The 13346-nt window shown below is 34.4% G+C and overlaps 1 protein-coding gene and 1 pseudogene across 3 annotated transcripts in view; one reads left to right on the top strand and one right to left on the bottom strand.

Annotated features, from left to right (window-relative positions):
* Positions 1-13346, top strand: part of KCNT2 (potassium sodium-activated channel subfamily T member 2) — a 355813-nt gene that overhangs the window by 53130 nt on the left and 289337 nt on the right. The window lies entirely within an intron of this gene.
* Positions 10710-10805, bottom strand: LOC120220378 (annotated as a pseudogene).

Raw genomic sequence — 13346 nt, 5'->3', positions numbered from 1 at the left:
TGGGGGAGGGGCAGAGAAAGACGGGGACACAAAATAGGAAGCAGGCTCCAGGCTCTGAGCCACTGGCACAGACCCTGAGGTGGGGCTTGAACCTATGAACTGTGAGATCGTGACCTGAGCCAAAGTTGGACACTTAACCAACTGAGCTACCAAGACACCTCAACATTTACTTTTATAAACCCCACTCTCCACTTGAGACTCCCTCTCCTTTTAAAAACAATCCTTCCATCTTCAGCACCCGAAAATCCCCACATCTACCTGCCACACACTGGCTCTTCTATTCCCTCTAGCTGTACTCTGTATACAATTTCAAATATCAAATTTCTGTTTTGTTCCTCAAACTGGAACAAAAACAGCTCTTATTGCTCAGTGCTTTTGCATTATAATCTGATGAAAATAATTTAACAGAAGTTATGGACTTAAGATAGATCTCATGATCTCAGAGGGTATTTAAGCATGAGTTAATCCTCATCCATCCCTAAGTAGTCAGGTGTAGAAGAGGCAAAAACAAGCCTGAGTTTTACTTGTCTCCTGGAGGCCAAACTGTGCCAGTTCAGTTTCTTTAGTGACTCCCCTGGAGGCAGTGCTGTAAAAACATGCACTGTGAACAGAGAGAACGTGGTATGGCACAACTTCTGCAAATATCTGATCATGAATCATAAACACATGAATGTGAAGAGTTTCTTGTATTTTGAAAGAAAAATAACATCATTAGGAACGTAATCTTTCCCATGTTGCATTCAAATTTTCCATGAGGTCTAGCTGATCTTTTTACCATGGCTTTTTTCTTTTCACCATGGCTTTTTTTTTCCTTTTACTGCCCCCACAGCCTTTGGTTTGTAGAATGGAAACAGAGGTTCCCATGATAACTAAGCAAACAGGGGAATAGAAGTGAGAAACAGAACATGTTTGGTTTTTTGGTGTTTGCTGGCTGACTTATTTTAGAACCTGTAACGGTGATCTTGTGCCTATTTTTAAGCCTGTGTACATGGATAAAATGAAAGTGTGGTCTACATTTAAAGTCTTTTTAATTAAGTTTTTAATCTTAATACCAGTGTAGTTAACCCACAGTATTATATTAGTTTTAGCACATTTAAAATCTTAAATGGTTTTATATATGTTAACACAAGGCATGACTTAAATACTGCAAGGCTGAAGTTATTTTGATTTTGATAATCTGTTTATTAAAATAGTGTATATAACAAATTATTTATGTGCAGTATAAAAATCCATCTTTTTTATGACAGTGATCACAGAATGTGCCACATTTAAAATAACCAGTCTTCATTCTGTGTTTTTTCTTACACATGGTACTTGAAGTAAAACACTTAAGAGGAATCTAGACAATCCAAATGTTTGATTTTCTAAATGATTTTGCCAGCATCTTTGAGCTTAATTTTTTTCTCTCACTCCTACTGAGAAAGTGCATACATTTTGAAATTTAGTCTATTTGAGCAGTGCTTTTTCCCTTTAAGCTGATAATAAGCATATGGGAGTGGGATTGAATTTGAGACAAGCTGTTGATTTCTATTGAACACCCAAAAAATGCTAAGGTCTCAAAATTTTTTTAACTGACTATCCAGTTATAGCCTAAAAACGTATTAGAAATTCAGCAACAGGGGCACCTGGGTGGCTCAGTTGGTTAACCATCCGACTTTGGCTCAGGTCGTGATCTCAGTGTTCATGAGTTGGAGCCTCATTTCGGGCTCTCTGCTGTCAGCCTAGAGCTCACTTCGTATCCTCTGTCTCCCTCTCTCTCTCTGCCCCTCTCCCCCTTGTGCTCTCTTTCTCTCAAAAATAAATAAACATAAAAAAAGAAATTCAATAAATTGATGTAAACTCATCCTGATGTGGGGCTTCTCGGAAAAAAAAAAGTGTGGTTGTAGTGTATTTCATAATTGGTGTTGTGATTATTTTGCCTAGTCCTTAGAGTTATAAAGTTATAGTTTTCAAGGAAGACAGTTAAGAAAACGGATAGGGATACAGATATTCACACAACAGCAGCAAGAATATTATTATTATACCTATCATGTCACCATACTTTTGTTATCTTCTGGTTTGCTATTTTTGAACCATAGCATTAGAAGTAACATATATATTGTTTTATATATCTAGATGAATATTCTTCTCAACACCGAAGCAAGATTTGAACTTATAGAGAACATGTATTAGAAATAGTAAATGATATTTGTACAGTTTCTCCTGTCATGTATTGAGAAAGCAGGCTTCTGAGAAAAATCAAGTGATACCTAAAAGAACTGTGAGACCTGGGTTTCATTTACATCTTTACAATCCTGGATACACACAGCCATTTACCTTTGCTCCTTCTCATTCTCTTTTTAAACCCACAAAGCTGAATTCAAGGCCATTCTACCTTTAGTTTGTCTGAAATGAGAAAGGAATGGGTGTCTTTGAACATTTGTAAACACATGAGGTCTGTTTTGGGGTCTTCTTACCTTCACTTTGTTGACACTGTACCTAAACCTCTTCCTGCTTAAGACATTCAGTCCTCATGGCCATGAGATTTCCTACTAAACTCTCCTTCTTACCAAGATTTATTGGGTTTTTTATAACTTGTTGTTTAGCTTAGCCTCTATTAAAATACTCAGGTCCTATTCAGTTAAATTCCGCTTTCAGCTAGCAATAAGAAATAAATACTTGACTTTTTGAGGAACCTCCATCCTGTTTTCCAGAGTGGCTGCACCAGTTCGTATTGCCACACACAGGTCAAGAGAGTTCTCTTTTCCCACATCCTCACCAACACCTCTTGTTTCTTGTGTTGTTGATTTTAACTGTTCTCACAGGTGTGAGGTGATATCTCATCGTAGTTTTGATTTGGATTTCCCTGATGATCAGTGATGTTGAACATCTTTTTATATGTCTGTTTGCCATCTGGTTATCTTCTTTGGAAAAATGTCTATTCTTGTCTTCTGCCATGTTTTAATTGGATTATTCGATTTTTGGGTGTTGAGTTTTATACGTTTTTTATATATTTTGGATACTAACCTTTTATCAGATATGTCATTTGCAAATATCTTCTCTCATTTCATAGTTTGCCTTTTAGTTTTCTTGAATGTTTCCTTAACTGTCCAGAAGCTTTTTGTTTTCATGAAGTCTCAATAGTTTATTTTTGCTTTCTTTTTCTTTTGCTTCAGGAGACATATAGAAAAAGAAGTTGTTATGACTTATGTCAAAGAGGTTACTGCATGTGTTCTCCCATAGGATTTTTATGGTTTCAAGTTTCCTATCCAGCAATTGCACTACTAGGTATTTCCCCAAAGAATACAAAAATACTAACTCAAAGAGTTACATGCACCCTGTTTATACAAGCAGTATCTACAATAGCCAAATTATGGAAAAAGCCCAAATGTCCATCAACTGATGAATGGATAAAGAAGATGTGAGATTATATATATATATATATATATATATGTATATATATACATATATACAGTGGAATATTACAGCCATAAAAAAGAATGCCATAATGTGGGTGGAGCTAGAGAGTATTATGCTAAGTGAAACAAGTCAAAGACAAATACCATATGATTTCACTCATATGTCAAATTTAAGAAACAAAACAAATGAACTAAGGGAAAAAAAGAAGAGGAGGCAAACCAAGAAACAGACTTAACTAAAGAAGAAAGTGAGGGTTACCAGAGGGGAAATGGGTGGGGGGGATGGGTGAAATAGGTGATGGGATGGGGATTAAGAAGTGGACTTGTCATTATGAACACTGAGTGTTGTATAAAATTGTTGAATCGCTATATTGTACACCTGAAACTAATATTACACTTTATGTTAACTAAATGGAATTTAAATAAAAACTTAAAAAAAGTAAATACTTGAATGTATCTATATAACAGACTTACATGTTTTTCAAACTTTAATGTATGTTAATTGTTGAAAATCCACATTTGGAACCTGGCCCTCAGAACCCTTTCATGCCCGTTTTTAACAAACTTTCCAATAGATTCTGATGTTAGTTGAGAAACATTACTCCAAAATTTTTACATATTACCAGTGATTTAGGATTAAATTCAAGTTATAAGTGACTAGAGATGAAACATTTGGTGTTTGCGATTTGATACTTCATATCACGAAGTAGCATTTACAGAACTTTTATAGGTTTTATTCCTTAAATTGTTCTCACTGTCTAGTGCGGGGGTCTGTTACCTACAACATCATTCTGCTACTTTTCTCCTCTGAAATTTCCCGTAAGGTTGTTCACTTGGCAGTACTTAGAGTTAGTGTGTAAAAAAATGGAGTCACAGTAGACAAAAATGGAAGAAAGGAACTTCCAAAATTTCATTGAAAACTGAATACATAAATTTTGCTTTATCCTAGCATAACATCTAAAAGAATATTTCCCAAAATTGTAAAAACAAATCTTCCCTAGGTGACTCAGGATAGAAGGGCAAGACAAAGTATAGGTTTTAACTATTTTATTTATTCATTTCTATTGTTTTCTCTAATTCTCCTCATATCCTCATTTTCATGACTTGTAAATGTTCTGCTTTTTTAAAGAGCAGCTCTGTGAAATTCCTTCAAACCTATTACTCAACATGTGTGACCAGTGTGTGACCCTGGGCACTTATTAGAAGTGCAGACCCTGGACCAACTCCAGACCAACAGAGGAAGAAACTGCATTTTAGAAGATTCCTAGCTGATTTGTATTTGTTCTAAAATTTGAGAACCACTATCTTAAAATGCTTTTGTCTTGTCTCTACCATACTGGAGTACTTCTGATCTGTTACTTTATGAAATGATGATTTTTTTATAAAAATGTTTTAGAAGATAGCTGTATTATTTTTGCACAAATTATATATGTCTGTTTAAGATACAAAAATACAAATAAGGAAATGTGAATAAGGAAACTTAACCATTCAGAAATAACATATAATGTTATATGTTATAATAATGACATCTGTGTACAGATATAGAGGTAGCTATAGATAGGGAGATGGGTAGATGGATGGGACAGGATTTTACTGAAATGAAATGCTATATGTAAAACATTTTAAAAATGAAAGATATTAAGTTAATTTTTCTGAATTCAGAATTATTCAGAATTATTCAGAGACAAAGAATTTTAATGAAATTCAAGGTATTGCTGAACCTGTAGCAATTTTTTTTTTTACAAGAAGATATATTAGATTTTAAAAGTCTTATAAATGTAATGACATCCTGGAATGGATGTGTTTCAAATTCAGACATCTGTTATCTGTCAAATGAAGGATGGGGAAGTAAATATCATTGCACTGCCTCACACTTCCACCTCCCAATTCTGTTTTTTCAAGACAGTTTTGTTTTTTATAATGGCAAGGTTTCTAATATTCACATTTCATCTTACAATCATAATTTTAATAATTAGAGCTTATTTTTTTATTTAGAGTTATACTTATCAGTAGTACTTATAGCATCTCCCATCCTGGGTTTTAATTTTTATTTGTCCTTCAAATGAAACAATTTCATTAAAGATTTGTAGCCTATCCCCAGGAAAGTCTAATGAGTATTGTTTTCTTTAACTTTTTGCATGCTTGAGAAAGTTTGTCTTTTTAATGTTTTTTTTTTTTTTTTAATTTATTTCTAGGAGAGAGAGAGAGACAGCGTGAGCAGGGGAGGGTCAGAGAGAGAGGGAGTCACAGACTGAAACAGGCTCCAGGCTCTGAGCTGGCAGTCAGCACAGAGCCCGACGCGGGGCTCGAACCCACGAACCGCGAGATCATGACCTAAGCGGAAGTCGGACGCTTAACCGACTAAGCCACCCAGGCGCCCCTTTTTATTTATTTATTTATTTATTTATTTATTTATTTATTTATTTTAGAAAGTGTGTCTTTTTAATTGAAAGGCCTAATTGCTTGGACATATAATTCTTTTGTTGTTTAATACTGTAGATATTACTGTGTTTTCAGATATTATTTCCTTGAAGAAATATCAGATTACTCAAATTCACCTATCCTCCTTGTAATTTACTGAATATATGTAAAACTTGTTCTATAAAGGTTAGTAACTTTACTAGAATATGTCTTACCTGTTGTCAATTTTTGTTATGCATGCTGTGCCATAAGTTGCTGCAGATTGGAGTTTTCTTTAGTACAGTTTTCTTTAATAATTTTAATTTTTTTTGCTTACTCATTTTACTTGTTCTTTCTTAAAGGAAGTCTATCTGTGTCCTTAGAGTTCTTTGTTTTCCTTCTGTTTCAACCCAGTAGTAACAGTAACACGGATTTTGTAATAAGTGAGATAATCATTCACTAGAGTTGAGGTGGGGGTTTTGCCTTCTGTACTATCATTGCCCTTTGGGAATTAGAACCAGTGTCCTTTTTCATAGATTAATAAGTGTTTTGGGCTGTGGCCACAGGGCAGAGGTGACTTGGAAAACACCCACAGTTCTAGGAAGGTGTCCATCTGTTAATCATATAACTGTCAATTGTTGGCTGCATCCCTAGAAGGTCCATATGCCCCAAAGATGACATGTAGCTTGTAGTGCTCCTCTCTTGGAAGTTTCCTCTCTGATGAAGACAAATGCTCTGATACCATTAGTACACATGGCAAGGGGAAACAATAAATTTACTTCATCAAAATTAAAAATTTTTGTGCTTCAAAAGGTATCATCAATAATGTGAAAGAATACTCCACAGAATGGAAGAAAACATTTGAAATCATATATCAGAAGGTTTAGATATCTGTATCTGAAATATCTTCACAACTATTACAACTCAATTATCAAAAGACAGATAACCCAGTGGGGGAAAAATGGGCAAAGGATTTGAATAGATATTTCTCTACAGGAGATGTGTAAATCGCCAGTAACCATTACTGCCCCCCCCCCCCCCGAAAGAAGCTCAGCATCATTAGCTGTCAGGGAAATGCACATCAAAACAAAAATGAGAACTTACTTGACACCTACTCACATGGTTATGCTGAAAAAGACAGATAATAAGTGTTGGTGAGGATGTTGAGAAGTTAGAACCAGTTGTATGTTTCCAGTGAGCCTGTCAAATAAATGGTACAGCTGCTTTGGAAAACAGTCTGGTAGTTTCATTTCTCCAAAGGTTAGATACAGATTTACTGTATGACCCAGCAATTCCCCTCCTTGGTATATCCTCAAGAGAAATGAGAACATATGTTCATGCAAAAACTTGTACATGGTGTTTATGGTAGCATTATTCATAATAGCCCTCAAATAGAAACAAATAATATACCCATCAATGGATGAATGGGTAAATGAAATGTGATATATCCATACAAAGGAATATTATTCAGCAATTAAAAGGTATTAAGTACTGGTACAAGCTACAACATGGATGAACCTTGAAAACATTATGCTAAGTGAAAAGAGTCAGTCACAAAATACTGCATATTGTATTATTCTATTCATATGAAATATTCAGAATAGGCATATCTATAAAAACACAAACTTGTTTAGTGGTTGCCAAGGGCTAGGGGTCAGACGGGATGGAGAGCCACTACTAATGGATGCACGAGTACAGGGTGTTTTGGGGGTGGATGCATACATACAGCATGTTTTGGGGGAGACTGAAAATATTCTAAAAATAGGTTTGCACAACTCTGTGAATATACTAAAAACCATTGAATTGTATACTTTAAATAGATAAATTTTATGCTATATGAATTATATCACAATAAAGTCATAAAAAAGGCCAAGGGGAGTGCAGTCTTACTTCCAGGTTTCTCTTTGGTCACCCATCATTTAGTATTGTTGTGGAGGCTTAGCAATCTCTCTAACTTGACCCTGTTTCCCTCAGGTCATGACCTTGCTCACTCTCCTTTGTGCTGTGTCTGTATTCCTGTTGATGGTGTTCCCTCTTCTCAACTCAGGTGGTTCATTTCATGGTGGTGGTGAAAATTGGAGTTTAGTGGGTAGAGGTGGTTTTATTCTTTTCTAGTTGTCTTTTAAAATTTGTAGTCACTGCATAGTTATATCCTGCTTAACTTCCCAAGGTCTTTTTTCATTTCCAAAAACTTCTTGCAGTAGTAAAAATCTAAACTTGGATACTTTTTTAATGGTTGATTTTGGGATTAAGGCTGTGGGAAACCTTTCATAATTCAAAGGAGTTGTAATTTCTGTTGGTAGCTTTTTGCATGCATGGATAAAGTATAAACACATTTGAACCAAATTCTGTTTTCCAAACCTGCTGACTTCTGAAGTCCACTGGTCTTATTTTTAAAGAATTACTTGCTAAGAATGAGAATTATTTTTTTCCGTCTTTTCCAGGCCAGAAAAACATTTCATAAACTAGTTGTAAACCCAATATTCTTATTTTTGTGAAGTCAGTTATTATTCCAAAGTTTTTTCTCAACTGTTCACATCCTGAGAAAAGTCACACTGCTTAGTCTCACAGGAGACATTATTTGTATTACAAAACAAATTTGATCATGTATAATGAGACAGGAAAAGTGCCAAGCCTGCCAATGTGCCTTAATGCTACTCAGGGCTTTCTTTTTCCAGTGAACTCTGTCTGAAAACAAATTAGGATGAAAAGCCTGCTCAGTGAGAATATGGAATCATATCAAAGAAAATGCTCAAACCACTGGAGTATTTCTGACACCCAGCAATTCTCTTCCAGACCGGAGGCATATTACGCAAATTTATTTCCAACTTTGAAACCTAAAATTTCTCACGTTACCCTTTTCACCTTTCTAATTGGAACCACATGTACATTAAAACCTTTCTGTTACTTTTGGAAGAGAGTTATTAAAAGCTGAAATACCTATATGTTTTATTTAAAAAACATATTTTTTAAAATAGGTAATATAGTTACATGGTTTCAACTAATGGGAACAGAAGGAATTGAGTGAAAATTGCCTCATGTCTCTGCCTCCACCCTGTTTGCCTTTCCAAAGGCAATTGGTTTAGCTTGTCTTGTTTCTGGTATATGCTTCACGAAACATTCTATAAGCTTGGAAGGAAATATGTGGATGTATGTATATTTTATATTTATATAAATGATAGTGACTATATAGTCTGTATAGCCCATTTCTCCTTTCACTTTATTTCTTTCTTTTAAGTTTATTTTGAGTGAGAGAGTGGGGAAGACAGAGAGCGAGAAGGAGAGAGAGAGAGAGAATCCAAAGCAGGCTCGGCACTGTCAGCACAGATCCCAATGTGGGGCTCAAACTCATAAGTTGCAAGATCATGACCTGAGCTAAAATTGAGTCTTATGCTTTAAAAATTTTTTAAAATACTTTTAAATGTTTATTTATTTTTGAGAGACAGAGCATGAGCAGGAGAGGGGCAGAGAAAGAGGGAGACACAGAATCTAAGCAGGCTTCAGGCTGTGAGCTGTCAGCACAGAGCCCTACTTGGGGCTTGTACTCATGAGCTATGAGATCATAACCTGAGCTGAAGTCGGAAGCTTAACCCACTGAGCCACCCAGGCACCCCTCACCTTATAAGAAGTCTTGGGGATAGTTCCATAACAGGGCTTCAGTTTCTCCCTTTTTAAAAATTATCAATGTGATCTCTTGTGTGGGCATACTGTAACTTTTCAAGACAGTGACCTTTCTTGGACATTTAGGTTGTTTTAGAGATTCATGTGTGGTGTTCCATGTATGAATAGTCCTTTTACTCCAGAGTAGTGTTCCATGGTATAGATGTATCACAATGTATTCAACCATTCACCCATTAAAGTCATCTGGGTTGTTTCCAGCTTTGAGTTGTTACAGATTGTCTGCAATGAACATTTATTTGTGTGCAGGTTTTTGTGTAAACAAATTTTTATTTCTCTGACATTAATGCCTAAGAGTGCAATTGTTGGGTTATATAGTAGTTGCATGTTTAGTTTTTAAAGAAATAGCCAAACTTTCCCATCAGCAATGTATGAGTAATTCAGTTTTCCACACTGTCCCAGCATTTGGTGATGAAATCTTATTATTTTGTCCATTCTGATACTCATGTAACAAGTCTGATTTTTACATTATGAAATGTCACCAACTTCATTCAGTAGGAACCATCCAGAAAATTTTAGCAGATGTCCATTTTAACAACATGGGATGATTCTTCAAAGATAAATTACAAGTCAGAGATAATATTGTACATTTTTAAAAATTAAGTTTGATATTTGAACTCCTTTTACCTCCCAATATTTTCTTTTTATATTTCTACCTTCACAGATTTTTCTTTGAAGGTATTAAGATGGTAGTAAATGTGATTTTTGACTTTTGCTATTCAGCCTGATAAAATTTATAGTTTTGCGGTTATACTGGAAGAGGCTTCCTATTGCTAATACCTCATGAGAGGTACAAGGCCTTTTACTGGGATTAAACTTTAGTCTTCTGATTTTAGAATCCTTACAATTGCAGTATGTTAAAATGTTAATTCTCTAAGATATTGCCAAGAGACAGATGGGTAATTATCTACATATCAAATATAATTGTTTGGAAGCTACAAATTAAATCATGAGCTAAATTTCTTATGTATGTAGCTTGAGTCTAGTGAATTCCCTTGAAGAATTGGAAGTCAACAGTTTTCAAGACCACTACAACTATATTTAAAATTAGTGTTTTGCCTTCATATTTGCTAAATAATTACATTATCTATTTATAGCTTCATGTAAAATATCTCAAAGTATGTTTGTTTTTCACTTTGCCTTGAACATTTTCTGCTTCTTGATGTTCCACTAACTTTTTCTCTAGGTGGCTCTTACCCTTCAGATCTCTGTTCCTTCATTATTTTTCTCAGTGAAAGCTTTACTGACCTCTTTCATTCTTCCACAGGGGCCATGCAGCTCTTCTCTGTATTGTCTCACTTTTAGTGTATGTGCTGCCAAAGTGAGCATTGTTGAATTCTGGAACAGGTCAAATCCCCCTTCCTCATGTTTTCTTCACTTCTGTTTCTTAACACCTGTACTGGCAGTGCCTCATCATCCTGTAACAGAACCTCTTGCTTAATTGTCCTTGTGAGGAAGATCATGCCTTTTTTTTTGTTCATTGCTGCTTCTCCAGTGCCACCCTTGGCATTTTATCCATAGTGGGCACTGAATAAATTTTTATGTTTTTATTGAATGGTTGAGGGAATGAAATAGACTTAAAAATACCTCCCAACCTGTAAGTTCCATGGAAGTGTTCAATATTCTTTTTCCAGTGAGTTACTTGTTCTGGCCTCTTGTTTCTTGGAACAGGTTGGTGAACTCAGAAAGGAAATCATATAAGAAGAGAGTATTGTAGAGTTGTCCTGGGATTGGTTCCCTCTAACTACTTCAGATATCCTGGACTGATAATATAGCTCCAGCTCCTTTATCTAGTCCTTCTCATTTGGCAAATCAGAGTTCTATAAAAATGTCTAAGTGTTTACTGCAATCAGTGATTTCTGAAGTTTTATATTCATAAATGCCATCAGGTTCCTCCACTTTCTTGTCTTGAAAAGACTTGATGTCATTTTGTGGCTTTGTCTGTGGGAGAGTAATGCATATTTGGGTCAATACATAGAAAGTAATTAAGAAATTCTGATTAAACAGAAAGTTCACTTTAGAAATTGTGTTCTCTTAATGAGTTAGGCAGATTTTAGCTCAGTTAAATGACTTAAACTGTTTAACTCATGATTTTAAAATTATGAATGTTCTTTTATATTTCTTCCTTTTGTAAATTAAATTATTCACATATTTTTTTCAGTTGAACAGAGGAAATGATTTGCTTAAAGCATTGAATGACCTCATCTTTAAAAATAAACATATTTCTTTAATATTTGAATAGGTAGCATATTTACATATATTAGTAATCAATAATGGTATAAGAATGTAGTGAAAAGTCTTTCTCCAAATCTTGTCCTCAGGCTAGTTTTCATCTGCACCCCCAATCAATAAACATTATTATTAGTTTCATAACATCATTTCATCTCATAAGATGGATTATTTGAGAGTGTATTATCAGACAATTAAAATAAATCCTCTGTAACCAAAATGTGAGTCTCTTAAAGTGCCGTGAAAATGTAACAAAATAGGTCTTTACAGAAGATAGTCTATCTTCCTCACTAGAGCAGAGATCAGCAAATTTTTCCTATGTAAAGCATCAGATAGCAATTATTTTAAGCCCTGGAGGCTATAATGTGTCTTCTACAACTATCTAACTCTGCTGTTGTAATTTAAAAGCATCCATAGACAGTATGTAGATGAATAAACATGTTTGAGCTTGAATAAAGCTTTATTTATGGACATTGAAATTTGCTTTCCATAAAATTTTCACATGCCGTGAAATATTCTTCTTCTATGGATTTATTTCCAGCTATTTAAAAATATAAAATCCATCTGAGTTCACAGGTTGTAAAATAAGAAGTAGTGGGAAGGATTTGGCTTCCCAGCTATTCTTCGTTGACTCCTGATGTGGTTCAGGATGATGTTGTTAGGTTCTAATACAATTCATTTCATTTCTAATTATTTTTTTCTTACATATATTTAAAATACTGATTATTAAGTATCTTAATTTTTTGGTCTTATATATCCAATTCAGTGTATTGGTTAGGGAAGAAGATATAACAATCATTGAGTGATGGTTCAGTGCTGGACACTGTTTTGTATTTTATTTCAGTTAATCCAGTCACCAACTCTTTGAAGTAGATATTCATATTTCTGTTTTATAGATGAAGTAATGAAGAAGAAGGGGATTAGTAACATTTCCAAGGTTATATTCTTGCTAAGAGGTAGACTGGTATTTAACAGATGTTTATCAGACTCCCATGTTTATAGAATTGAACAACTATTTTTCAGCCACATAAAAGTGCTTCTTCTACTTAGCATAGTACTGTGCTTATATTTAGGTGTTTATAGTTTTGTTGTTTTTTATTTGTTGATTGATATTCAGTGCTGTTATTTTCTCAAAGATATAAACAGAAAAATTGAATTCATATTTATTTTCATTACATAATTTTCACCTGAGTGATTTTGCTTTACCTAGCTTCCTTTTAAGGGGAATTGGCAAATGGAGTTTGAAACACAGAGTAATTTCTTTTTCAAATATGGTCCCTGACTTGCAGTTATATGTATAATTCGATTTTTAATTTTGCAATTTCAGTCCATTTCCTCTTGAGTCCTCAGATGTTCAGAACATTTGATGACACACCAATACTGGGAGATTGTTTTTCACAATGGCTAAAGGAAGAATAAAGTGCTTTTATGTGGAGATTATGAAATATGTTAAAGTACATGTTCTTTTTCTGTACTTAAAACCAATTAGAAGTCATCCTTTTATTCAGTAACAATATTGTATTACAGTCACAATGTTGATAGTAAAATTTGCTACCTTTCAAAATCGAATTCAAAATAGAAAACACATTTTAGTTCACTTTATTATTCTTTAAATTTAAATGTACTTTTGTTGGATAGATA

The sequence above is a fragment of the Hyaena hyaena genome, unplaced genomic scaffold, assembly GCF_003009895.1.
Source record: "Hyaena hyaena isolate Hyena2069 unplaced genomic scaffold, ASM300989v1 scaffold_692, whole genome shotgun sequence".
Taxonomy (NCBI): domain Eukaryota; kingdom Metazoa; phylum Chordata; class Mammalia; order Carnivora; family Hyaenidae; genus Hyaena; species Hyaena hyaena.
Note: the sequence above shows the minus strand (reverse complement) of the source record. Positions and strands in the feature narration are given on the sequence as shown.